The sequence below is a fragment of the Xenopus laevis genome, chromosome 2L (assembly GCF_017654675.1).
Source record: "Xenopus laevis strain J_2021 chromosome 2L, Xenopus_laevis_v10.1, whole genome shotgun sequence".
NCBI lineage: Eukaryota > Metazoa > Chordata > Amphibia > Anura > Pipidae > Xenopus > Xenopus laevis.
This window is the reverse complement of record NC_054373.1, coordinates 79,361,515-79,387,080: the sequence shown is the minus strand read 5'-3', so window position 1 is coordinate 79,387,080 and position 25,566 is coordinate 79,361,515. Positions and strand designations below refer to the sequence as shown.

Here is a 25,566-nt window from a genome sequence, read left to right as displayed (position 1 = left end):
TTGACTTTTACTACCACCTGTTAACCTGTAGGTGCATATATGGGGCAGATGATAGCACAAAAACACACATATCAAAATCCACAAGAGCATGAAAGTAAAGTGTAACAGATAAGAAGAAAAAAAATTCTGTTCTACAAAGGGAGTTTATTTTAGGACAGTATTAATATAATAAGCTACATCCCAAAATGTATATGTTTCAGATACTGTATTCATAGAATATTTTGTACAGTTTTGTCTGTCTATCTATCTAAAGTAATGTTGCAAAATTAGTAAAATCAACTAGGAGCTTATTCCAAGCCTAATTCCACCAGTCTAAAAAGAGTTTTGTGATATTATCATCAGCGCCGGATTTCAATGAGGCGCGCCCCTAGGCCGCGCGGTCTGACCAGGCGGCCGCACGGTCCTAGCACCCACCTCACCTTCCCAGCGCGCCGGCGAAAAAACGCCGGGGCAGCTGCTGTAAATGAATGGGGACGCACGCGTCCCCATAATGCGGCTGGGCGGCATGCCGCCCCTATTTTTTTGCCGCCCTAGGCCCGGGCCTATGCAGCCTTGCTGCAAATCCGGGCCTGATTATCATCATTATATTTATTATATCTTATTCGTGCCGAGCCAACATGTTTATACAGCATACAAAGATCATTCATATCAGGAGTGTTTAAGAAAACTGAGGAACCAGTAGCAAAACAGTTCAGACATGAAGAGAAAATACACACTTCACAACTAAATTCAAGAACCCAGTACTGAAAGGCACCAGTCCTAATGATTTAGCAAACTTATGGTTTGTAGTGAATTTTTAACACGAAACTGTGGCGAAAATTCGCTGCGGAAAGTTAGTTTGTCTCACATCAACATTTTTCAGATGCCAATTGACTTCAATGTATTTGGACAAAAGAGTTGCGCGTTTAAAAATTGTCGCTCGTCAAAATTGTCGTGTGTCAAAATGATTTTGACGCCCATTGACTTGAATGCGTTTCACAAATTTTTCAGACAGATTTACCCATCAATATTTATCATATACAAATATTGCATCCACACATAGTGGATACAGTGGCGTAACTACCAGGGGTGCAGCATGTGCGATCGCACCTGGGCCCGCACCCAGCTGGGGCCTGCCGGAGCAGCGATAAATCTTATCACAGCTGGCACAGCAGGGGGACTTTATGGCACGCAAGCCCACAGCTCGCTAGTCGCTGATGCATACATTTGGAGAGGGGAGCCCGGGTGCACATCCTGCTGCAGCTGCCAATGGCGTAACTACCAGGTGGGGCCCGCCGCCCGTGTCCTCATCCAAGAGTACAGCTGTAGTAGTTGTTACCGCACCGGCATTACATAAATGAGTTCAGAGCCCCGCCGTCTATAGGACAGCGTCAGCCTCCCTCTCTCATGACCTACTGCGATCCCCGCCCACTCATAGGCGGAAGCGAAAGAGTTGCTGTAAAGTGCCGTCTGAGACTGTAGGACAGCGCCCTCAGTCTCCCTCTCTCATCACCTACTGCGATCCCCGCCCACTCGTAGGCGGAAGCGTTGCAGTTGCAGCATGGCCGACCCTTTGCCCCCGGTACTGCAGCAGTTCAGATCTCACTCTGCAGCATCACTGAGGACTGGCCAGGAGCATGAGAAGAGGGACCCAGTGGTGACATATTACTGTGAATGCTCCTTATCTACTGTGACGCCTAGGTTACACAAAACACTCACACACCTCCTGTACCTCTTATTCACCTTCTGTACCCCACTCTCACCTCCTGTACCAGTCACTATCCTCCAGTACATTTCTCTTACCTCCTGTAGTTCTCACCCACCTCCTGTCACTCTCACTCTCCCGCCTGTCCCTCTCATTCACCTTCTGTACCCCTCTCTCACCTAGTGTACCTTTTACTATTCTTCTGTACATTTCTCTTACTCCCTGTACCACTCACCCACCCCCCTGTAGCTCTTAATCTCCTCCTGTACCTTTCTCTCTCCTCCTGTAACTCTCATTCACCTCCTCACTCTCCTCCTGTCCCTTTCACCTCAAAATTTTAATTTTAGTTGTACAGCACTTTGCCCTTAAAAAGCGTACCAGTTTCAGTAATTAAAATAACTTTTTAAATTCAGTTCTAGGACATTAGGTCAGTAAATGTTGGTAACTGCCCACAACACGGGCTGTTTAAAATTTTCGCACCAGGGCGCCTAGGTGTCTAGTTACGCCACTGAGTGGATATTTGAAAAATCATTCTGTGAGTTCATAGTTGATTACAGTTGCAACTATATGGTTATAATTTTCAATTAGATATTTCAATGAGCAGATGATGGCCCCAAGTTTACTTATAGGGTGAACATTTGCTCTGCAAATAAGAAAACCCTGTCACTGTGAGGATAAGACTGCAGTCTACATTTGTTTTATTATATGTTATATGGAGCTAATGCCTGACACCCCATCTTAATGTAGTGCTAAGCATATACAATGGGAAATAAAACTAACAACCTCCAATGCAGGCAGTTACCCCACATGAGAATTTAGTTCAAGGTATATACAGAGTTACAAATTGGCTTGAATCATACTGCCCCCCCCATCCAAAATATTGGTTAAGCCAACAATTTTGTATACTTCGATCTATGGTATTAAGCTGGTCATACATTATAAGATCCATTAGGCCCCCAAAGAAGGGGACCTTTCACGGATATGCAATATTAGGCTAATCAGATTTTTGGCCCTTTGCAGTTTAAATCTGTGGCCTGTGTATGGCCACCTTTACTGGTTATATGTTAAATGCTCTAACAATTTCCTATAGAAGCTAAATTCTAATTAAAGCTTGTAGACTTTGGTGCAATGTAATATTGGGTATAACTACAGTACCTACTGATTTGTTGGACTATTCTTTTATAAAACTTTAAAGTTGTACTTAAAAGGATTGTTTACCTTTAAGTTAACTTTTAGTATGATGTAAAAAGTGATATACTGAGACAATTTGCATTTGGTTTCATTGTTTATTATTTGTAGTTGTTGAGTTATTTTGCTTTTTTATTCAGCTGCTCTCTAGGGATGTCGCGGACTGTTCGCCCGCGAACTAATTCGCGCGAACATCGACTATTCGCGTTCGGCGAATGTTCGCGAACGTCGCGCGACGTTCGCCAATTTGGGTTCGCCTTAGCTGGCGCTTATTTTTGCCCTCTCACCCCAGACCAGCAGATACATGGCAGCCAATCAGGAAGCTCTCCCTCCTGGACCACCCCCACACCCCCTGGATCACTCCCCTTCCATATATAAACTGAAGCCCTGCAGCGTTTTTTCATTCTGCCTGTGTGTGCTTGGAAGAGCTAGTGTAGGGAGAGAGCTGTTAGTGATTTGAGGGACAGTTGATAGTAACTTTGCTGGCTAGTAATCTACTTGATACTGCTCTGTATTGTAGGGACAGAACTCTGCAGGGATTTGAGGGACATTTTAGGTTAGGTAGCTTTGCTGGCTAGTAATCTACCTTCTACTGCAGTGCTCTGTATGTAGCTGCTGTGGGCAGCTGTCCTGCTGCTGATCTCTCATCTGCATCTGTTCTTCAAACAACTGCCACCTAGCTGTGTGATCTTTTTCACATTCTGTCTAAATATCAATAATAATACCGTCTCCAGAAACACCACCTGAGTGACGTTTTCCAAGCAGCAATAATATATTCCGTATCCACTGCTGTAGTGTATACGTTGCCCTTGCAGGCATTGTTTGCCCAGTCTTTAACCAAGTGCCACCTAGCTGTGTGAGCTTTTTCACATTCCGTGTCCAGAAACATCACCTGAGTGACGTAGTGTGATTTCTGCCCTTTACAGCACAAAACGCAGCGCTTTGTCAACAATGGATTTTTCAGATACATTTTTGCCCTTGATCCCCCTCTGGCATGCCACTGTCCAGGCCGTTGCACCCTTTAAACAACTTTAAAATCATTTTTCTGGCCAGAAATGTCTTTTCTAGCTTTTAAAATTCGCCTTCCCATTGAAGTCTATGGGGTTCGCGACGTTCGCGAACTATTCGCATGTTTTGTCGCAAGTTCGCGAATATGTTCGCGAACATTTTTTCCGCCGTTCGCTACATCCCTACTGCTCTCTAGTTTGCAATTTCAGCAATCTGTTCGCTATGGCCCAAATTACCCTAGGAACCATAACTGAACTGAAAAGACTGGAATATGAATATTAGAGGGCCTGATTACAAAGATGAGACATTTGTAGCTTTACAGAGCATTCATTTTTTAGATGGGGTAAATGGCCCCCATTTCAAGGCTGAAAGGAGTCATAAGACAAAACAAATAATTACATTAATTAAAATTCTAACAAATAAATAATGAAAACCAATAATATATAATAGTAATGAAAAGTTAAACCACCCCTTTAAAGTTATTGAATACATGCCTTCTGAGTGGGCATGCAGGAACCTAAGTTCTGACCTAATTATGCTCCATTCTTTAAGGAATGAGCTACTATTTAACCAATAATCTTCTTATATGTTAGTGATTTGGCAGTGTTAAACTTATTTCATCACATGAAGACTACATTGAAGGCTACAGGGAAATTAGAAACTGAAAAAATTTTACTTTCTACGTAAATGCTACATTAACCTTTATTTTTTTTTTAATCACAAATAAGTATTAATTAAGTGCATAATGTTTTCAAGAATGTTTGACTTTTGTTTAAATTAAAGAGTTTTCTGTATCCCAAAGGAAATCCTGCATGAATTTCTGTTCTTATTCTATTGATTCAGCAAACCAGATCAGGCTCATTAACACAAAAACATAAACAATGCCGATGGATGTAAAAATTCTTTCCGTGCATTTAAGCAACACTCCAGTTTCTACTGCTTTATATAAATAATTATAATAATAATTGCATGTCATATTTTAGCAATCTAATTTACATTTATGTATCTGCACAATGTAACAATGTTATCATATTGTTATTAAAGGAATAATTATAGCACTAGAAATTCAATTAATTTCAAAACGATGTGGCGCAGAAAACTCTGGGTCATTGGGATATTAAACAGCAATGTGACCTTTCTTAGTTACAGAAATCAATGCAAAGAGGAGAAGAAATAATATTTGTACTATACACAGTAGCGAATGCTAGGTGGCTTATTTAATATTACTCAAGCTTTTGTGCTCGAACAATCTTTAAGGAAACCTGGTGTGAGTTAAAAAAATTCATGCTGGATTTTGGGCTCTATAACCTTGACAAACTTCCCTTTTCCAAGTGTTTTTTCCAAGGTTATCAGGCCAGAAACCCAGCACAAGTTCATTTTTGGCTCTTTTTGAAAGCACATGACAAGGCAAAATGAGATGGCTGCCTATACACCAATATTACAAATTAAAAAATACACTTATTGGTTCAAAAAGTCATAAATCGTAGAATGACTTACTTCCAATATCATTTCATAATAAAAACTATACCATACAAATCATGGCAGAATCCCTTTAAACATTTTCACCTCTCATGGTATATTTATACAAGCATTAGAAAGAATTCCAGTCACTCCTGGCAGACATGCCATCCCTACAGGAGGTAGCCAGTTTTCCCAGCCAGCTACCATAGTGATACGTATATACAATAACAAATTAATAACATTTACAAAAAAAAGCACCAATGATTGGTGCTTAATATTAAAAATATAAATAGAGAAAAAAGGGGAAAATGTAATTAACATTTAAAACAAGTGTAGGTATAATGTGATGTATATATAAATATATAACAGATGTAGGGGTCATTTACTATTAGTAAATCAGTTTTCAAATTCCAAAAAATGGTTGCAATGTTGCCTTTGTACAATAACAAGTAATCGTGAGGTGTGGACATGAGGAGGCACAAAGGCATACCTCGACTTCCACTACCTGTCCCCTAACTTGCATTTCATTCAGAGTCAGAGGGTGCAAAATAGGGCATAGGCCACAATGGGTGGGGGGGTCCTCATGGAGCAATGGAAAGGAGAGGGCTGGCTTGTGCCCCCTGCTGCTGCAGCCGGCACAATGAGATGCAGTCAGTTCTAATAGGGTAAACTTTTTAGATGTCAGTGACATTTAGTAAGGTGGGAATCATTTTCTTAGTTGCATGAGTTGGAGTGTTGATGCATTAAATACACAGCACTGACTACATCGGTTTAGTAGTCAGAAACATAGTCTGTAGATATACCCACTGTAGTGTTATTTCTTAGGACAAGGGCACACATAGTGATTCTGGACAATTTGTCTCCTGGGTGATTAATTTCTGCATGGACGGTGACAAAATACTTCATTGATTTAAACACCATTTGCCTACAATCACAGGTGCATTCTCACAATAGGCAACAGAAATTAGTAAACATTACAAGATTAATTTCACCTAAACAATTGTTTAGGCACATTTGCAAATCATTTGAAAATTCTGAAATACCCATATTTGTCAGTTACTAATTGTATGCCCATACACAGTGCCAATAACATATAGCATCTGGGGAATTTAGAAATAGTACAAGCCATTCAATATTGTAAATAGAAGTGTCTCAGACATGAGTAAATTGGTTACATGCCAAAAATCCCACATAACCCCCAGCCCGGGGGTTATACCAGTGAGCACCATGGAGCGATCCTCTTCCGGCTTCTTCTTTCTTCAAATTTCCCAGGGCAAACATATGCACAGTTGAACGACATAGCCAACTTTTTAGTTAAAGTTTGTCTTTTCGATCTACGGCGCTTGCCGTAGGAAGATGGAAGAGGATTGCTCCGTGGTGCTCACTGGTACAGTTTTCTGCCCGGGGTTTCAGGTAAGTCAATACAATCACTTGGGGTGACTAAATTGTGCTCCAGCAGCCCCACAACCTATAATAAAGCCTTCATTGTCACCACTCCTCAACCAATACAATTTTGGACATAGAGACATTCTCACTCCCATTTGATAGTGATCCAAGATAAAGATCAAGACTCTTGCCCTTCATATATAGGGGCAAATTTACTAAACAGCAAAAATTTGCCAGTGATGGCTTCGCAGGCAGCGCAACCCTTCACCAGGCGAAAATTCACTCAGACAATGTTAATTCATAAACATGTGAATTTGCATCCAGGGCGCCGACAAGCAGAGAGAAGTTGCGCTAGCGTTGGCTAATTTGAATACGGTGGGAAGTTAAAGTTGAATGGACGTATATGTTGCAGCAAATACATTAAATTACACAAGCCCAGGGAAGCTTAATAAAAGAAAATAGAGTTGTTATTATGCCCTACACATGAGCCCAGTTTATTGTTTATGTGCCATATGTTAGGAAATGTAGGGGGGAAGCAGGTTACCCTCAAAAAATGTTACACTCTTTTGCAGCCTAGCACCCTAAAAAGGAAAAGACAGCGTTTTTTGGAACTTTGGGAATTTTGAGGAAGTCCTATCTACTCGCACTTCGCCTGGTCTGAGTCTGACGCAAGAGGTAACGTTCAGTAAAATCTGCCTCTTACTGAATTTGTGCAGTTACATCCCTTCGCCAGAGCGCAACTTTGCCTGGCGTTAGGGAGCGAAGTACCTCTAGAGTATATCTCCTTCGTTAGCGAAGTAACGCCTACGCCCATTAGTAGATCGGCAAATTTTTGCCAGCGTTAGTAACTTTGCTCTTTAGTAAATTTGCCCCAAAGACATGAGGACTCCATTTCCCTTTAGTGCCTATTTAACAACCACCTGCACCCTAGGAATTCTGCACCCTGAACCTAGTGTTGGAATGAAGATTTTCATCAAGTACACAGGGGGCTTCAGAGTGTGCGGTCATCCTCTCTTGCTCCCAAACTTGCATAACTGAATGACACTCAAGTTTTAATTAATTTACTACAAAAAAAGGTTATTTTTTTACATTGTCCATAGTCTTCTAGGGGAGATAATCTCTTAGACCAGCTACTTAAAAAAGTAGAGGAATGGTATGCCCACTAATGACTGGCTTTCCTATTGAAGCACAAACCACTCTCACTTTTGAATTTACTCATGACTCTTTATAAAATGATATACATGCTTTATCTGTTTTGTAATGTAATTTCAGAACAGCAGCAGCATCCACCCAGCAGATATCATGACACAGTTTCACCAAACACTCACACATACATCTCTTACATCTACGCCTCTATGCTTTTCTGATGAGATTTGAGTGACAATGCACACAAAAGGCCCCATTTTACTCACATGAACTCAAAGCCAAAATTTCCAATTCTGTATCTTTATCTTTTTTTTAAGCATATAAATTTCTCACATTTATCCTTTCTCATGTCAATTTGATGATGCTTGAGAAAACGCTTCTCAATTTTGGTTATATTACCATGGGCCTCTAGGGTAACACAACCAACCATTCCCTTGAAGATTTTCAGGTAGGTAGAATGATAGAAATATTTAAATTCAAACCTATGATAATGTGCCAATTGTTTTGAATAGTTTTGTTTTTTGTTGGAAATTGCCAGGAAGAAAAAAATTTGATTAATAGCAAAAAGTCAACCATTGATTAATCTGCCCCTAAATTTAAAGTAGAAGGAGAATAATATAATTGCTTATAAGAAACTTTATACTGCACTGCTCACTTCTTACAAGTAGGGATGCACCGAATTCAGGATTTGTTTCGGTATTCGGCCAGGATTTGGCATTTTTCAGCAGGATTCAGATTCGACAAATCCGAATCCGTAAAATCATGCTTTTTGTCACATAAACAGGAAGTAGAGAAAATTTCTAATTACACTTTATTTGCATTTGCGAATTAGTGTTTGGATTCAGTTCATTTCAGTATTCTGACAAATCTTTCACAAAGGATTCGGGATTCTGTGCATCCCTACTTAGAAGAGAAATTATGGGAACTGATAGTAATGTTCTCTAGTTTTATTTCAGCATTCCATTGAAGAGAAGTAAGGAGTAAACTGCACCCTTTAGTGTCCATTCAAAAAGCACTTGCACCTGGGGTTTCATGATGGATGAAAAATCCCTTTGTGAATACAGAGCTGCCAAACAAAGGCAGCACTGTATTCATGAGGCAGATGCACATTCTGCAAGGCACAGAAGGCAAAAATGTGAATTGCATGACAGTTTGCATCCATTTTTTGCACTTAGTAAACAAGCCTTGAAATACTATAAACAGTGGACACTGGTCATTTTGAGCATTTTCTGTTTTAATTTTGTGAATTCTGATTCATCTGGTTTTACTTTTTCTGTTGAGAGACTATTTTGTAGTGACAGTAGCTAACAAAGGCTAAACTGATCTTCATGAGATGCTGACCATTACAAACCCTGCTTCAAACCTTCCAAACACCTTTTTTCAGTTCAGTTGTTTTCAGATTGTTCCCCAGAAATAAAGACTTTTTTCAATTACATTCCATTATTTTATTTTTTTTAAGATTTTATTTTTCCCAGCTTTGATACATCTGTAATGAACAATAGCAAACAGTTCAAATATAAAGTGGTCTATCATATCAATACATAGTTGTCACAGTGTTACGAACTAAGGTCGGGTCAGCCAGAGATAGATCAAGCATTTTTAACCTTTTTTTTTTTTTAAACAAGGGGTAACAGAAGGGGTGGTGGGGGGGGGGATTGGCAGGCTGAGGGTAGTGTACCATAGGTGTCACATTATATGTAGCTTGTATCACATTAAACATTGTCCTGCACAGAGGGGCATCCGCAACTCTACTATGTTAATTTATATAGGGGAAAAGCTTCATTTACTAGGGATTTCCATCGTTTTAAGGAGGGGGATCTAGGCAGTTTCCAAACTAGGGTGATTGCCTTCCTTGCATAGAAATAGAGCAACCTTGATAAAACACATTGGTACAGTTGTAATGTTTTCAACCAAACCAGAAGGTGTATAGGTAAGTGTCTGGATCCTTCCCACATTTAAAGCATAAGTTGCATAAGCATAAGCATGGAATGCAGCCTCGCTGGGGTAACATAGGTTCTATGTATCATATGATATTACTGAGGGCAAGTATGAATGTGTAATAGTGTCCCAGTCATCCAGGTCTATGTGTGGTATAACCTGCATCCACTTATTATGGCATCTTGCATAGGGGTTGCCCCTTTGTTTATTAAGAATATTGTAGATGCGAGATACCAACTTCCCATGATTTGGCGACCTCGAGCAAAGAGAGAGACATCCTGGGGAAGCTGGGAACTGGCTAATTGCTGCATTCCTTATTTGAAAGTATCTGGAAAAAATGTTTTCTAGGAAGCTTCAATTCTGCTGCCAGGTCCACATATGATTTATACCCCTAGTTGTCATAAAGCTGGCCGATGGATTTGATATTATGTCTTGCACAGAGTACTGAGTCCAAGTATTTTAGGGGCAGTTAAGATTTTGAGACTTATGCAGGGTTGTTTGTTGCCCCATATAAACGTGCATGTCAGGTTTGGTAAAGTGGTTGAGGGGCAGGGGGACTGGGGAATTGTGAAACAGGTACAGTAACTTGGGGAGTACCACTATTTTTAAGCGATTGATGCAACCTAGGGAGTCCTGACCAGTTTGTAAGGTTCATGGTCAGTTGCTGGACTACTGGGTCAATGTTTAGTTCTTTAAATTTGTATGGGTCTGGCGAGACCCATATTACCAAATATTTAAATGTCTCTACACATTTCAGTTCTGTAGAGGAAGAGTGTGAGGGAGACTGGTGACCATTTATAGTCATATAGGTAGATTTATGCCAGTTAACCAGTAGCCCTGAAAATTCTCCAAACTGGTCAACTATCTTAAAGGAGGGCACCACGTGACTGTCTTGTATCTGCTAGATACACCAGGGCATCATTGGCATACAGGGATATCTGCTCCTCCACCCCACCAAAGCGCAAGCCGGTGATATTTGGGCTTGTACGTATCAAGGTTGCCAGAGGCTCTATAGCCAACACAAACAGGTATGGGAAAAGTGGACAACCCTGTCTAGTACCTCTGCCTAATTTGAAAGGGTCAGAGACCAATTTATTAGTTCAGATTCTAGCTGTCGGACTAGCATACTGTATAACAGTTGCGTGCAGCTTATAACTTAGGACTAAAGCCCATGGTTGCCAGCACACCCCAAAGAAAGCTCCACTCAACTGAATCAATTGCTTTCCTTATATCAAGGGATAGGTCAATATTGGTGTATAATCATATATTAATATCGGTTGCCCGCCCAGGCATAAAACCAGACTGATCAGGGTGCACTACTTTGGTGAGGCGGTTGGCTATTACTTTCACCAGTATATTAACATCATTACTTAAGAGCGAGATGGGTCTATAAACTGCACAGTGAAGTGGGTCACCTTTTTAGGTATCAGAACTATAAGTGCCTCATACCGGCCTCCAGTGCAGTTTCATATAGATGAAGTAGTCTATGGGCTATATTATCTAGATTAAGCTTGTATCAGTCGATTGGGATTCCATCCAGCCCTGGCATCTTACCCAGAGGGAAGGATGAGATAACATCCATAATTTCAGGGAGTGGAAAATGGCTCTTCCAGTAAGAAACTTTCATGTGGTGTGAGGGTTTCCTTGGGGGATGTTACTCAGGTTGTTTGGTTCTTAGGCTGTAAGATTTGCCATTAGAACTTCAGCCCTAGAGGGTAGTTCAGCTGCCCCGCAGTTGTTCTTATTATGGCCTGTTGAGCAGGCGACAGTACTATAGAGGGGGCATCACAGAACCCCACGTGTTCGTGGGTGCAAAGCAAAAAGGGGGAAACAAATGTATCATGTGGTTCCCATTGGTTGGCAGCTGGCCCATCCTTCGAGACGATCATAGAGGTCCACCCAGTGCAGCAATGTATTCCCAGGATATTGTGGGTATAGGGTCAAGAATAGTGTCATGTTATATTTAGCGGTTAGGGCTAGCATGGGGGGACTGATTTGGATGAAAGTCCAGCCATGCTCCTGCTTCCTCCGAGGAGGTGAAGAAGTGGACCTGCTAGCCATAAGTAACTCTCAATTTTGCTGGATACATCATTAAATATTTCAGTTGTAGCTCCCTTAACCGTCGATTGACTCCCACAAAGGTGTTGCACTTCTTTTGCAGGCTTGAGGAGTAGTCAGGGTATATGGCTATCCTGCTGCCCTCATGAGTGAGGTCTTGCTTTTCACTCTCCCATGGCCAGTATGGCGATAGTTCAGGAGACGTAGCAGGAAAGGCCTGGTGGGTGACCCAGGGATTGGGACAAGGTGAGCCCATTCCACCACAAATATGCCAGATAATGCATGAGTGCCCAGGTTCGCCCTAATCCAGCTCTCGATGAAGGCCACAGGGTTATTACCCTCTGCTTTTTCTGGCAGCCAATTATTCTTAGATTAGTTCTTTGTTGGCGATTTCCATAGTCGTCCAAGAGATCAGCCTGGTTACGTAGCTGTTGGGTGAGCTGTTGTATTTGATTTGGGAGGACACCTGTCCTCACGCCCAGAGACACTACCCTCCAAGCTGTTCACTCTCTCTCTCCAACCATCTGAAGGTCAGCTCTAAGCAAAGTCTACCTTAAGTTCTTCAATCTGTGTGGATAGAGCTGTTTTTGATTCTGCTATGGCAGCAAGCAAAATTTGGACACATGGGTCCTGTAGTGGGGAGTCAGGAGGTGGTTTAAGGATTCCTTGAACCTTTATCTGTGTCCCTGGATGGGGAGCCCGGACCTTTGTCATTTTTTTTTGTAAACTGCTCTAGTGATCTCTGCTTGGGGCCCTATTTGTCCACTTTGAGTGAATATATCCAGATATTGGAGGACCCTGAGTGTGCGTGCTTCTAGTTAATAGCATGTAATGCACTGGACATCCAATCTATTATGGTCTCATGTTGTCACAGCCACCTTTCCACAGGTATTGTGTGGCAATGGTGTAGTCTGACAGTGTGGTGCGGGTTGCTTGCTGTGGCCTGCGAGGCATAAGGTTGTGTCCCAATCACAGTGCTGTCAAGGTGTCCCATACACTAGGGCAGATATCAGAATTACTGGGTCCGTAATTGTCTCACTTATTAGAAGAGTGAGTAGTGCAGTCAGTAGTACTTATATAGATATGCTTATCCCCAGTGGTGCAGTATGTGGTAGGCAAATATGTGTTTATATGGTACTCCGGGGGGGGGGGGGTCAGCGCGAGGCTCGGGAGTTGCCTTTTGACAGTGTGTGCCTGCTTTGTAGAGGAAGGCAGCGATCAGGCAGATTGTAAGAGCCCACGTGGCTGTGCCGTGGGACTCCTCTATCCCTGGTGTCTGTATTTTGGGGGGAGAACAGAGAAATAGCTCCAAGTGTGTATGTGGTTCGAGGGGCCTCCTCCGTCACCAACCTGGTTTAAGCCGGGTGATGATTTCCGTCAGGCTGGTCGTGCCTGTGCAGCTGTTTTTCCAGGCGGGACCCGGGGATTTGCAACAGAGATTTGCTTCTTTTCTTCCTTGCTATTGGTCTAGGGCCCCCCCCCTATTATTTATTTTCTTACTGTTTTTCCAAAATCTAAATTTAAAGCTGAATGTTCCTGTCTTTGGTGTTTGAGTCTGGCAGCTCAGTGATTCAGGTTCAGATTCTGAACTGTTACAATTTTGCAACATTTAGTCGATACATTTCTCAGCAGCATCTCTGGAGTATTAGCAACTATTGTATCACTTCTAACAGCTGCCTTTAATGAAACCCAGGGATTCTGCTCAGCAAGGACAAAGATAAGAAATGTATCAACTAAATGAACTGTATCAATTTAGAACAGTTTGCAGGGTCGGCGACCCCCTCTCAGAGCTGCTTTAGAAGGTAAAAAATTACACTTTACAATATTAGAAAAACGGTGACACATAGAAAACAGAAAGTAATTGGAAAAAGTGATTATTTCTGGTGATCTATCTGAAAACAACTAGTTGTTTTAAGGTGAACAACCCCTTTTATGCCAAATATCATTATATCATTATCTGATATACAGCAGTGTCATCAACCTTTGAATATTACTTAAAAGAGCCGTTTTACATTTTTTACTGTTTTATCTTTTCTCTATTATAAATATGATAGGATCTCTGAGCAAATCCATAATACTGGTATCTGTACTTGGAATATTGTATTTGTTCTATAAGCTATTGTCTGTTGTTTACGTAAATATTGTTAATGTGCTGCAGCTTTTTCTGATCTTTCATGTACACACCGAGATTATTATTAAAACGTTTTTACAAAGCACAAACATTGCACTGCACAATAGATTGATGTGTATATCGAACAGTTTACCCTCTGTATTGGTCAATAAGCCCAGACCTTAGAAATTTATAAAAGCAAGTGATTTTCAAGATAAAAACAAGGGAGCAAAACATGCAACAAGTCTACTTCCAACAAAATGTAAAGTATGATAAAATATGATTTGCCAACTTGCTTTTATATATGTCTTCCTTAGTGGGTTTGGGGGGAGGGGTTGCCCACAGCAATATAAAACCACCATATGCACAATAAAAATGAAAGTTCTAGCTGTAAAAGATTTTGACATTTGACGTAAGGCATCAAATGCTGTCTAACATAAAGTCAATGAATGGGACTACCCTCCCCCAACTCCAGGGCTTAAGGAAACTCCACACCATCTGCAATGTGAATACCTGGCATTTTTACAGTTTTTTCCCCCTGTATCTTTCTTCTTATTGAAAATAACACTCTAACGCAGTAAGGGCACTCTTTTAAACACCCATCCCCCAACACGCTTTGGAAAATATCCATGTAAATAAAAAACAGCATAATCACAGGGAAAAGAGATCACTAACATTAACTCTTGCAAGCAAAAGCAACAACATAAAGTTTCCAATTCAAAGTTTTCATGACTTCAAATGGGTTTTAAAAGGTACAGTAATATCAGTAAGCAAATTCAAAAGAGAAACATCATCATACATGGCAAATCAGTCACTGAATCTGCAGGTAAGTTTTGCCAGCACTGACATATACAATGACAATTCCAGAAAGCTCTCAGCTGATTCCCAATCAATGGATTTCAAGTCAGCTCCTTGCAATTAAAATTCAGACTCACCTCACAGAACGTGGAATACAAGACACTGTTTGCAGTTCATGTAGCAGTTGGTTAAAGCCTTAACTTCTTATAGGAAGCAAACACACACAGGGACTTTTCTTCACTTGCAGAAGCAATTAACTCTTCCTTCGCAGTTCCTGGATTTGCAAACAACCATAGATGATCTTTAACTGTAAATCCTCCAGAGTTATTAAAAAAATAGATTTAAAAAAACGTTTGACTTAAAAAAAATTATGATTCCCAGAAAAGTGCCAAATCAGACTTTATTAGGACTGTACTATATATATGTATATATATTATAAAATGTGTTTTATATTTGGTGCAGCAATCAAAAAGGTACGGCTAAGTAGTTCATTAGCAGAGTTAGTTAGCCTGTGTTTGTGTGTAAGTGAAGCTCCAAAGACAGAAGCAGGAGCTCAGAGAGGGGGGAAAGAGAGACTGGCAGGAAAAAAAAAAAAGATCCACACACTCACACACTCACACATGCACACACACAGACACACACAGAAGACACTGAGCCAGTGACCTCCTAGAGAAAAAAAAAAAAAAATACTATAAACAGACAGATCAACTGACCTGAACTAGTGGAAAACAATAGCATATTTTATTTTCCTTCCTTCTAAGTGTAATAATTTCCTGTTGTTTCCTTTTTGCTTTTAAAAACTCACAAATCAACATTTACAATTTTGTTTGGGGCTTATACATGAAATCCAACCTATCCAATATGATTTAATAACTGTGAAATATCTTCTGCAGGCAATATTTAGCATCAATGACAATGGAGCTGATTAGAGAGCTTGTATTATAGAAAATGGAGCTGGGTGACACTGCACATTCGGCATTTATTATGTTTGAGTGGGGGGAGGGGAGGGAGATGCTGTGCCTGGAGAATTCTTATATACTTTTTATAATTACACATAGAAATGCATGGGCATAAATGCTGCCGTTGGTAGCTGGGGGACTAAATACATATCATTAGATATTATTTCGTCCTTAGAATATGAAAATAAATACAATGTTCTCCAATGTTCATTAAGAAGGCCACATGATAGAAAAACATTCTATTGCTTCTGCAATATTTGCTATCGTATGAAGGCAAACATCTTATTATTACCGATACAATAATTACAACAGTTAAAACACATTGTCATGTATATATTATAATTAATTTGCTACTTGAAATGCTGCACTGAAATAGATCACTATATATATATATATATATATATATATATATATATATATATATATATATATATATATATATATATATATATATATATATATATATATATATATTAAACTAAACAGCAGACAAGAGTTCACAATGGAGTATCACAACCATGTGCCACATAAGTTTCACACTGTGTTTCAGAGACAGAAATAGGAAAATGTTGGACTTACAGGAGCTCCATAATTCTGAATCAGCAGAACATTAAAAAAAATTACTGCTGAAAATCCGATAAAAGTCTTATTTTACAGCCCATATAGTATACGACCCTTTTTCTGATTCTTAACGATTTTGCACAGGTTTTTTCTTAGATCCTTACATATTACCGTGAACAGAGAAAACAAATGAAAATGAGAAGAGTGCCTTAAAAAGCCAGCATAAGTACATGATGCAAGATTGCCTTGGTTACATGTGCTTCCCTTCCCCCATGGCTTGCTGGTGGGAGTGCTGTTTTTTCTGCCTGTAGGGTCACATTGTGGTTGATTGATTCTCCTTTCGCCTTGCTCAGTCATTCAGATTTGGAAAGTAAATAACAAGTTGACATCATTACAGCTCTCTGCATTACTGTGACACATTCCTCTGCTACCACGCAAATACTAATATAAGCGCACGGAAACAGAAATAGATGTCTACGCCCTGGGATTTTTCTGGCATCATTTAGCAGCAGAATACTTTATTATTTTTCCTGAAGGTTTTAAGGATTGCTTTTAAAGCCAAATCATGTTTTTTTCTGCAAAGATATTAACCTTTTACAGAGCTGCTTCAAACTATTTAAGCAATGCAGAAATAAAGAAAAATAGATGAAAAATATAGGATGGTAAATTCAACAAATATCTCAAAATATTTAATATGGGGACCAGACAGCAGCCTAGCCACCCCAATCCTCCCACTGCCTGGCTGCTGGGCCCCCTCCCTTCTCTTTATTCTTTACTTTACTGAAGGTTGGCTGGGCATGGGGGGAGGGACATCTTCATTTCACTTTCCTGCAATAGCAACATCTGCACTTCCTCTTTAAAACAAGATGTTTAACTCTTAAAATTACATGTCCTCATATAACTTCTCTTGTATGTGACTTTTGTCTGCCCATACACAGCGACACTGCTGCTAAGAGGAGTTGAGGAACCCTTTTCAGGTGGCAGCATCCTGCAAGTTGCCCTTGGTGGCAAAAAGCTGTTACTGGTAACTAATAGCCAAAGTGGAATACTTTGGTGTGACTAAGGGAAGCACTTGAAGTCCTGATAAGAATCAGCACTGCTGAAAATGTGGGAAAGTATTGGGTTGCTATCTAGTGCACACCTTTCTGACATCCAGTGCTGACTATAGGTCAATAATGGACATTTCAAGTTCATAATTCATAACAGTAAAGACATACCTAGACCACTTCAGGTCACCCTGCAAAAGAACTTCAGGGGCCCAGTGTGCACTTCAACCTTGAGGCCACAACCCAGCCGCCCGCCCATCCTCCATCCCTCCCTCTTCCCCATCAATCCTCCCTCCTTCTGGGGTCTCCAGCTTTGTGCAGCTGTTGAGTGGGGATAGAAGCAGACCCCGGGTCCCCCTGAGACCAAGGAGTCTGCTTCCTCTATAGTTACGCCACTGAGGAAAGGCCACTTGTAAGGACACTTACTTATTGAGGGGTGCTTACTCATCTTGGTGTAGCCAGGAAAAATACACATCATTGACACTTTCTGTATTTCTCTTTTTATATCATGATCTAGAGTCAAGAGTGCGTTTGTTGTCATTTCATCCATATATGTTTGTACAGTACACAGTGAAACAAAACAACGTTCCTCTAGGACCATGGTGCTACACACAACATAGATGCAAGTGCATGTGCAAAAATATGCAACTCCTGCGAGACAGGACAGCACAGTGCAGGGACAGGACAATACAGTGCACACTCAGCAGATGTAATATGTTAAGTAAATAATGCTAAACATCAGACATGATGGGTATATCATTGTGACATGACAGTAGCAATAACATGATAAAGAACATGACAAATAGAGAACAACTGTATCCAATGGCTATTCATCCATACAATGGCGTACAGTGGCTGCGTAACATTGTAAATGTATTTTCAATGTCAAATGTTTTCAAGTTAGTAACATATTTATTACCAGATCATTTTTTTCCTTGTTCTTACTACCACTACTTAACTCCATGTCCTCAAGTTTCCATTTCAAAGAGAAATAAAACAAAAAAGTAGTCTGCATGTGGTACACATAATATTTTAGGCTTCTTTACCTGACCACCTAGAAGATGTCCCCAGTAGCTCTGTATCTTCTCTTCTGTTTAATGACAGTGCCTAATTGCCAGAGCTTAGGGAGCAACTTACAATATATAGTATATTTAGAATATATATCAACATCACAATATAAGGAAGCTCAGAAATCAGACCATTTTGCATAGAATGTAATACATTTGATCAAATCGTAATCAGCTCCACAGCATCAGTTTGATCAGATGAACCTCATTTTTCCCCTATGCTTAGCTTCTCAAAAGCTGAACATGTGCCTAGTAGGTTCCAAGATGGCAAGCACCTGTGGAGCTTTGAAAGCCTAGGTCATTACTGTTAGATGTCTATATAATTGTTCAATGCATATCAAACCACATACTGTACATGCAAGGTTACATCTGCCAATGAATAGGAAGAGCTCTGCCTTTTACTCCTTTTCTTCTTGGTACAAGTTGCATTATTTCCAGTGTCTGGGAGAGCACACAGACTATCACAAAATGGTGGCTTGGGTAACCCGTTAAAGTCCAGGCTCAGATCTGGACAAATTGTCACTCTCCACTACTACCCAAGGAAGTGGTTGATTCACATTTGGCCAACTGGACCTTCACAGGACTGTTCTGAAAGGTGCTGAATTAATGTGTATTGCATTTAGGGCCAAACTGTAAGTGGAAGCTGTGTAATCTGTTTTCAGGACATTTGGACAAAATTATAATGTTTGCCAGCAACATGTGGAGCTATTGTTATTATCCTTTACTCAAGTTCCTCCAGCATATTCCACAGTAGAGACTTGCACTGGTTTGTTTTTGCAGACCCACACCCGCTTACCCCCATTTTCTCCCCATCCTTGAACACCCGACCCACCTCCCGCATACGCATCACTTAAGTGATATCGGACAAACCAGAAGTGATGTCACAAGATGGCCGGTTTCACAGAGGAAACAGGGGGTCATTTATAATAATAGGGTTTTTTTCGAATTTGCACTGCGCAGAAATATTCACAAATGGCTTGCAACTGAGATGGGTGTTAGTGACTGTGCAAGGTTGTTGTGCGCGATAAAAGCATTGACAGTAATCTGCAATTTGGGAAAACTTTTTTTGTGAATATTTTCTCTGCCACCAATGTTCTGGCATAACTCGAACACAGAGTGTGTGCATAAATATTCGCAATTTGCAATTATACCATTTTAAAAAGCCCCTATAGACATTCACAGTGCGAATAAAAATGTGGAATTTCGGTTGCTCATTAAATACACCACTCTTAGCCAGGTTTATAAAGATAACTGTGTATATTATTATGAAAATGGTTTATTTACATGAAGCAGGGTTTTACACATGAGCTGTTTTATGCAATATCTTTTTATAGAGACCTACATTGTTTGGGGTTATAGTTTTCCTTTAATATTTCATTCACCCATTCACATTATAAATGTAATCCATTATCTTTAATGAACATATTAATTTCTACTTTGCAGTTCACTATTTGAGGCTTACTTTTTCATTTTTACCAGCAGGAAATAATGATATTAGGCATAAATCAAAATACAGGTAAAAAAAAAAAGAACAGCATCTTATAAACATGGAAAATAGTTTAATCTTTACCGAATAAAATAAAAGAAAGCTGATAATCATGGAATCATAAGTATGATGACCCAAGTTTTATGCCATGTAAATCTGTTTTGCATCAAAAAAAGGTGGTACAGGTATGGGACCTGTTATCCAGAGCTCTCAGGACCTGGGGTTTTCCAGATAAGGGTTCTTTCTGTAATTTGGATCTCCATAACTTATCTACTAAAAAATCATTGAAACATTAATTAAACCCAAAAGGATTGTTTTGCCTCCAATAAGGATTAAATATATCTTAGTTGGGATCATGTACAAGGTACTGTTTTTATTATTACAGAGAGAAAAAGGAAATCATTTTTAAAAATGTGAATTATTTGTTTAAAATGGTGTCTATGAGAGATGGCCTGCCCATAATTCAGAGCTTTCTGGATAACGGGTTTCCAGATAACCTATATGTCCTAAATGCCAAAATGTGCTCCCATATAAGATCTTCTGTAGCATAAAAGTATTTACATACTTAGTTTTGACAGCTTTTAACTTTTTTAAATAACTTAAATTGTTAAGCCTCAAAGCAGATACATTAACAAGGCATTATGACTCCATATAGCCTAATGTATCTGTGATCTAACAAGATTTATCTGCTTGAACAAAGGTACGCAAATTAATTTTCATACACCATATAAATCTAGTGTATAATTGTGTTAGCTATGTTTTTTCATCAAATGTAACTGTATGTTAATTTACCTAATGCAGTCTCAGCAGAAGCTGGGCTCGCCATTATATAATGTAATAATAAAGTAATAAATAATGTAATAATTTAATGGCTATAATATATTCCTCCACCATTCTCTGGATCATCACCATCAAATACATTAAAACAATGCTTGCATAAACAAGAGGTTTAAAATTAATGTATATTTCAAAACAGCTACCTAATTTGGTCAAAGGACTTAAAGAGGTTCATATGCACTCATAGTGGTTGCCATTCATTTCTTAAAAAAAAGAAAAAAGCCCAACCTATTATAATATATGATTGAAAATTAAAGCAAAATCATTTTAAAGGCCTGTAAATCTGCATTGTGGCATTTTGTTCTCCTCTGGCGCCATGATCGGGCCAGGATGGGAGGTCAGGTAGCAGCTCTCAGAGCCTCTGCCAGGGTGCAGGTCTCAGTCGGCGGGCCCACTGTACTTTTTCCCGGTGTCCTGCTGGCCCAGTCCAACCCTGCGTGTAGCTGCTGCAAAATGACAGTTTTTCTATTTTTGATTAACAATGGCACATAGTACTACAAACGTATATATTTTTATGAAAATAGTTTATTAAGATGAAGCAGTGTTTAACATTTGGGCTGTTTTATGCAATATATTTTTATGGAAACCTACTAGGGGCAGATTCACTGAAGGGCTAAGTGGCCGATGCTAGCGGCAATTGGCCAGTGTAACGACCACGTTGTCAGGAACCGTGTTCGGTGACTTACCTTGCGGACGCACAGTTGAACCCTGTGGATTCCAGTGTTCACTGACACCCTTTTGGGGCCCCAGGCTTTCTGCTGAGGAATCCAACAAGCAAGTGTGTGGAAAAATCGTAAGCGAGGTATCGGCAGGTTTGAAGAAAAGACGTAGTCGAAGTCGGGCAAAAGGTTTAAGGCAGGCAGCAGAAATCGTAGTCGAAAGTCAGGCAAAAGAGTCAAAAGCCAGGAATTCAAAAATAGTTACAAAGCTTAGGCAGGATCAGTAAACTGGAACCAGCTTGGGCATTTACAAAATGGAAAACTGGACTTTTAAAGCAGTTCTGGCACCAGAAATTCAAATTTGGTGCCTTTAAGTGACGTAATGATGCTCTGCATCTATTGTGGACGTCACTGGGGACCAGAATGCGGAAGTGCACTCCTGTGCACCATCAACCTGGAGACGCGCCGGGTTGTAAGAGATCTTGCCAATTTCCCTGCCAGTCTTACAGTCAGAAATCCCATCCGCAAGGACATCGCCAACTCAATAACAGGTGTAGAGGACAATTCGCTGCAGAACTTAACTGTCACTAGTGTACGTTCGCACCCTATCGCCAGCCGACTTTTCGCTCTGGCGAACGTTCATTACTCCGCAAATTCTTTGAGATGCGAATTTTACTGAATGTTACCTCTTTCACCAGAGTTTACTTTGCCACCTCAGACCAGGCGAACTGATAAAACGAAGATACATCTTCCTCAATCTTATGTCAGTGACATCATATTCTGGATGACGGAAATTCATTAAAGTTGTAAAAAAACGCTTGCGACTTTTACTTTTTTAAAGCGGGATTGCCTTCAAAAGTCCGACCTACTAAAGATTTTTGTGTTAACATTTTTCCAGACATTTGTGGGGCATGGCACATTTGTTCTAGGGTGGGCTCATGTGTAGGGCATTAGATGATCTCTTCTGTTCCTTGGACATTTGAAATAAAAAGTGGCCACTTCAAGCATTTGCACCAACATCAATAATAAAGTTGTCCATACAACTTTTATGTACCCGCCCTATTCAAATTGACCTAAGCGTAAGAGTACTAACAAAGTTTCGCTAGGCAGAAATGAACGCTAGCAAAACGTTGATATGCAAATTCGCCAGTGTTCGGCTGCTGAGACACAACTTTGCACTTTAGTGAATTAGCATAGTGAATTTGCACCTTGCGAAGTAGTGAGAAGCGGTCACTGGTGAAAATTGGCGCTTAATTGAATTTGTCCCCTAGATTGTTCGGGGGTATAGTTTTTTTTTAAGTATTATATGAACAGGTTTGTCAGCTTTTCTGAAAAAAAAAACTCCAAAAAATATATACATAAATATATACCACAAATTTTTGTAGCTGAAAAAGAACGGATTTCTGAACAAACTGAGGCTATTTATCATAATAATTATCCACAGAAAATGGATTCATCCTACGCCACCTACCACACATATATTTCATTTCTGCTTACGCAAATTGAAAGTTTTAAGCAGCACAATTTCTGACTTTAAGTCTTTCAGAACAGGAAAATTATATTATCAGCAAAAAAATCTACAAGTGATTACTTATGTTATATTGTAAGAAGGAATAAACGTCATATATACTTCATATTCAGATTAAAAACAAGACTTAATTTGTGCTAATATATCACAGAAATGTACATTTCTTCTGATATAATATTTTAATATTATATGCTAGCCATATTTGGGTAATCTATGGCTGGGAGTTTGCAACTGAAGGAGTTATTTTGCACTTGTATAAAACCAGAAAAGATAATAAGATTCATATCATATGGGCATCTTTCAACCTGAAATTTATCAGCATCTCATTATAGACTGATAGCAGGGGATCTTTTTCACAAAAACAAAGAAATCAGAATCTATTCCTTTAGACTAGAGGAACAGAACTTCCATTTGAAGCAATGTAGATGGTTCTTCACAGTTAGGAGAGCAAGCTGTCCTGTGGGACACCTCTAAGGAAGTTATGCTTGGGGTCCTGTCCGGGGCAATAAGACAAGCCTGTAGTCAAGCACAAGAAAAGGCAGAACAAGCAGAAGCAGAAGTCATACAGGCCGAAAATGTACATACCACTAACCCAACATTGGAGTCCCACACACTTCTACTAGAGAAACTAAATGCCCTGGAGAGGCACAATACCCTCCTAACAAATAATGCTCTTCTATAACAATCACAGAGATACTTTGAAATGGTTGATGAGAATGGGAGAATGCTAGCATACTTTGCAAAAACACAGAGCCCCACAACTGCAGTACCAGCCATAATGAGAGCAGATAGTGTAGTAGTTACTGACCCAAAAGCATATAGGAGGAATTCGCAACATACTTCTGCGATCTATACGAAGCTACTGTACACCCCTACAATAACACACACTGCCCATTTCTGGACAGCATAAATATCCCGACTCTACACACAGCAGACCAGGCAGCTCTCAGTCAACCCATAACTGCAGAGGAGGTCAAAGATGCTATAGCTTCTCTCCCGCCCAATAAAATATCAGGAATTGACGGCCTCCCAGCAAACTGGTATAAGGCCCTGGTGGATAAATTGGCCCCTACTGAATGCTTTGCAAATCTCCTTTGAAGTGGGTTCTCTTACCTCTTCATTCCACAAAGCCCTCAATGTTGTGGTTCCTAAACCAGGCAAAGGCCCCAATCAATGCTGCTCATACTGGCTAATTTCCCTTATAAACACAGACACAAAAATATTAGCCACAAGACTACAGCTATACACATTTGACACCCAGACCAATCTGGCTTTATGCCAGGTAGATCTACTAATTTTAATTTGAGGAGATTATATACTAATATAGAAATACAACATGACAAACTGGGAACTAGAGCAGTGGCCTCACTAGACTCCACCAAAGCCTTTGACTCCATAGAATGGCCCTATCTTTGGGAGACCCTGCGCAGGTTCAATCTGGAGAAACAGTTTATTAAATGGCTGCAGTTGCTATACCAACAGCCAACTGCTAGGGTTAGAGTGAATGGTTTGGTATCCACTTAAGATGAGACATCTGTCACGGATGCCCTGTCGCCTTTTCTGTTCACACTGGTTATTGAACCCTTGGCCATAGCCATAAGCAAATCTGAACAAATTACTGGTCTGACTCTCGGCCCAATCACCGAGAAAATATCCTTGTAAACTGACGATTTACTCATATATCTAGCAGACACCGAAGCTTCTCTCCCGCCCTCCTTAATATAGTAGAACAGTTTGGAGTATTCTCAGGCTTAAAGATAAACTAGAATAAATCTATATGATATATGCCCTAGGTGTAGAAATCCTGCGGCTAATTTTATACACATGATCTGGGCCTGTCCAGTAATCAGTGCATACTAGTCTCAGGTAATGACAGCACTAGCAACCACCCTTGACTTCCCACAGGTGCCATCTCCTACGGTATGTCTACTGGGGGTAGTAGACCAAGTAGTATGAATGAGATTTAGGGCATAATTTATCATGCTAAGAAAAATATAATTATGCATTGGCCCCCCACAAGTGACTCATGGATAAACCTAGTCTATGCTGTAAGACCCCTTGATCAAGCTCATACACAAAGCCAGGGGCACGGTCCGCAAACTTGACAAGATATGGAGCCCATGGTGGGAGTCGGTCGCTGGCACACAACCAAGTAGTGATATGGTGAGGGAATCTTTTGCATATGCAAAACACATATATTAGGTTAACCTGTAAAAAAGGAATAATCAATCTGTCGCAATAAAAATAAAATCAGTGACACACAACTGTAATATAAATGTTTATTGTACTGTCAATTTTTATTGTTTATAAAATGAATAAAGCATTACCTTTAAAAAAATGTCCAACATAATCCCACTTTAAATATGAACGCCAAAGTTTTGACTTTTGTTTATGTCTTTTGTTAGAATACAGGATATCACTGACATATGAATGTTTAGGATACAGCTTCAGCTTATTAATTTGCCAGTCAGAACCTGGCGAAATAGGCCTGAGCAAAAATTCACCTGGTGAAATGGTATTATAGTTCTCGAGTGTGAGGTATTTTGCTAGCAAAATGTGTTACTTGCTTTTTAGCAAACAGTCGATGTCACTGAGAAGTCTTTTAAATGAAAATTCGTCAAAAAAACACAATTCACTCTTTAGCAA

At 39.9% G+C, this 25,566-nt stretch overlaps 1 protein-coding gene across 5 annotated transcripts in view; it reads right to left on the bottom strand.

Annotated features, from left to right (window-relative positions):
- tbl1x.L (transducin beta like 1 X-linked L homeolog) overlaps positions 1-16,673 on the bottom strand; it is a 173,939-nt gene extending 157,266 nt beyond the window's left edge. For 3 of the 5 annotated variants that reach the window (XM_018246614.2, XM_041582080.1, XM_041582081.1), the window contains exons 1-2: positions 16,316-16,673; positions 14,915-15,051 (exon numbers count right to left, since the gene is read on the bottom strand). The gene's annotated coding sequence lies outside the window, so the exon portion shown is untranslated. The remainder of the gene's footprint in view (positions 1-14,914; positions 15,052-16,315) is intronic. The other 2 variants (XM_041582078.1, XM_041582079.1) reach the window with 2 other exon arrangements.
- Between the last annotated feature and the right edge of the window lie 8,893 nt (positions 16,674-25,566).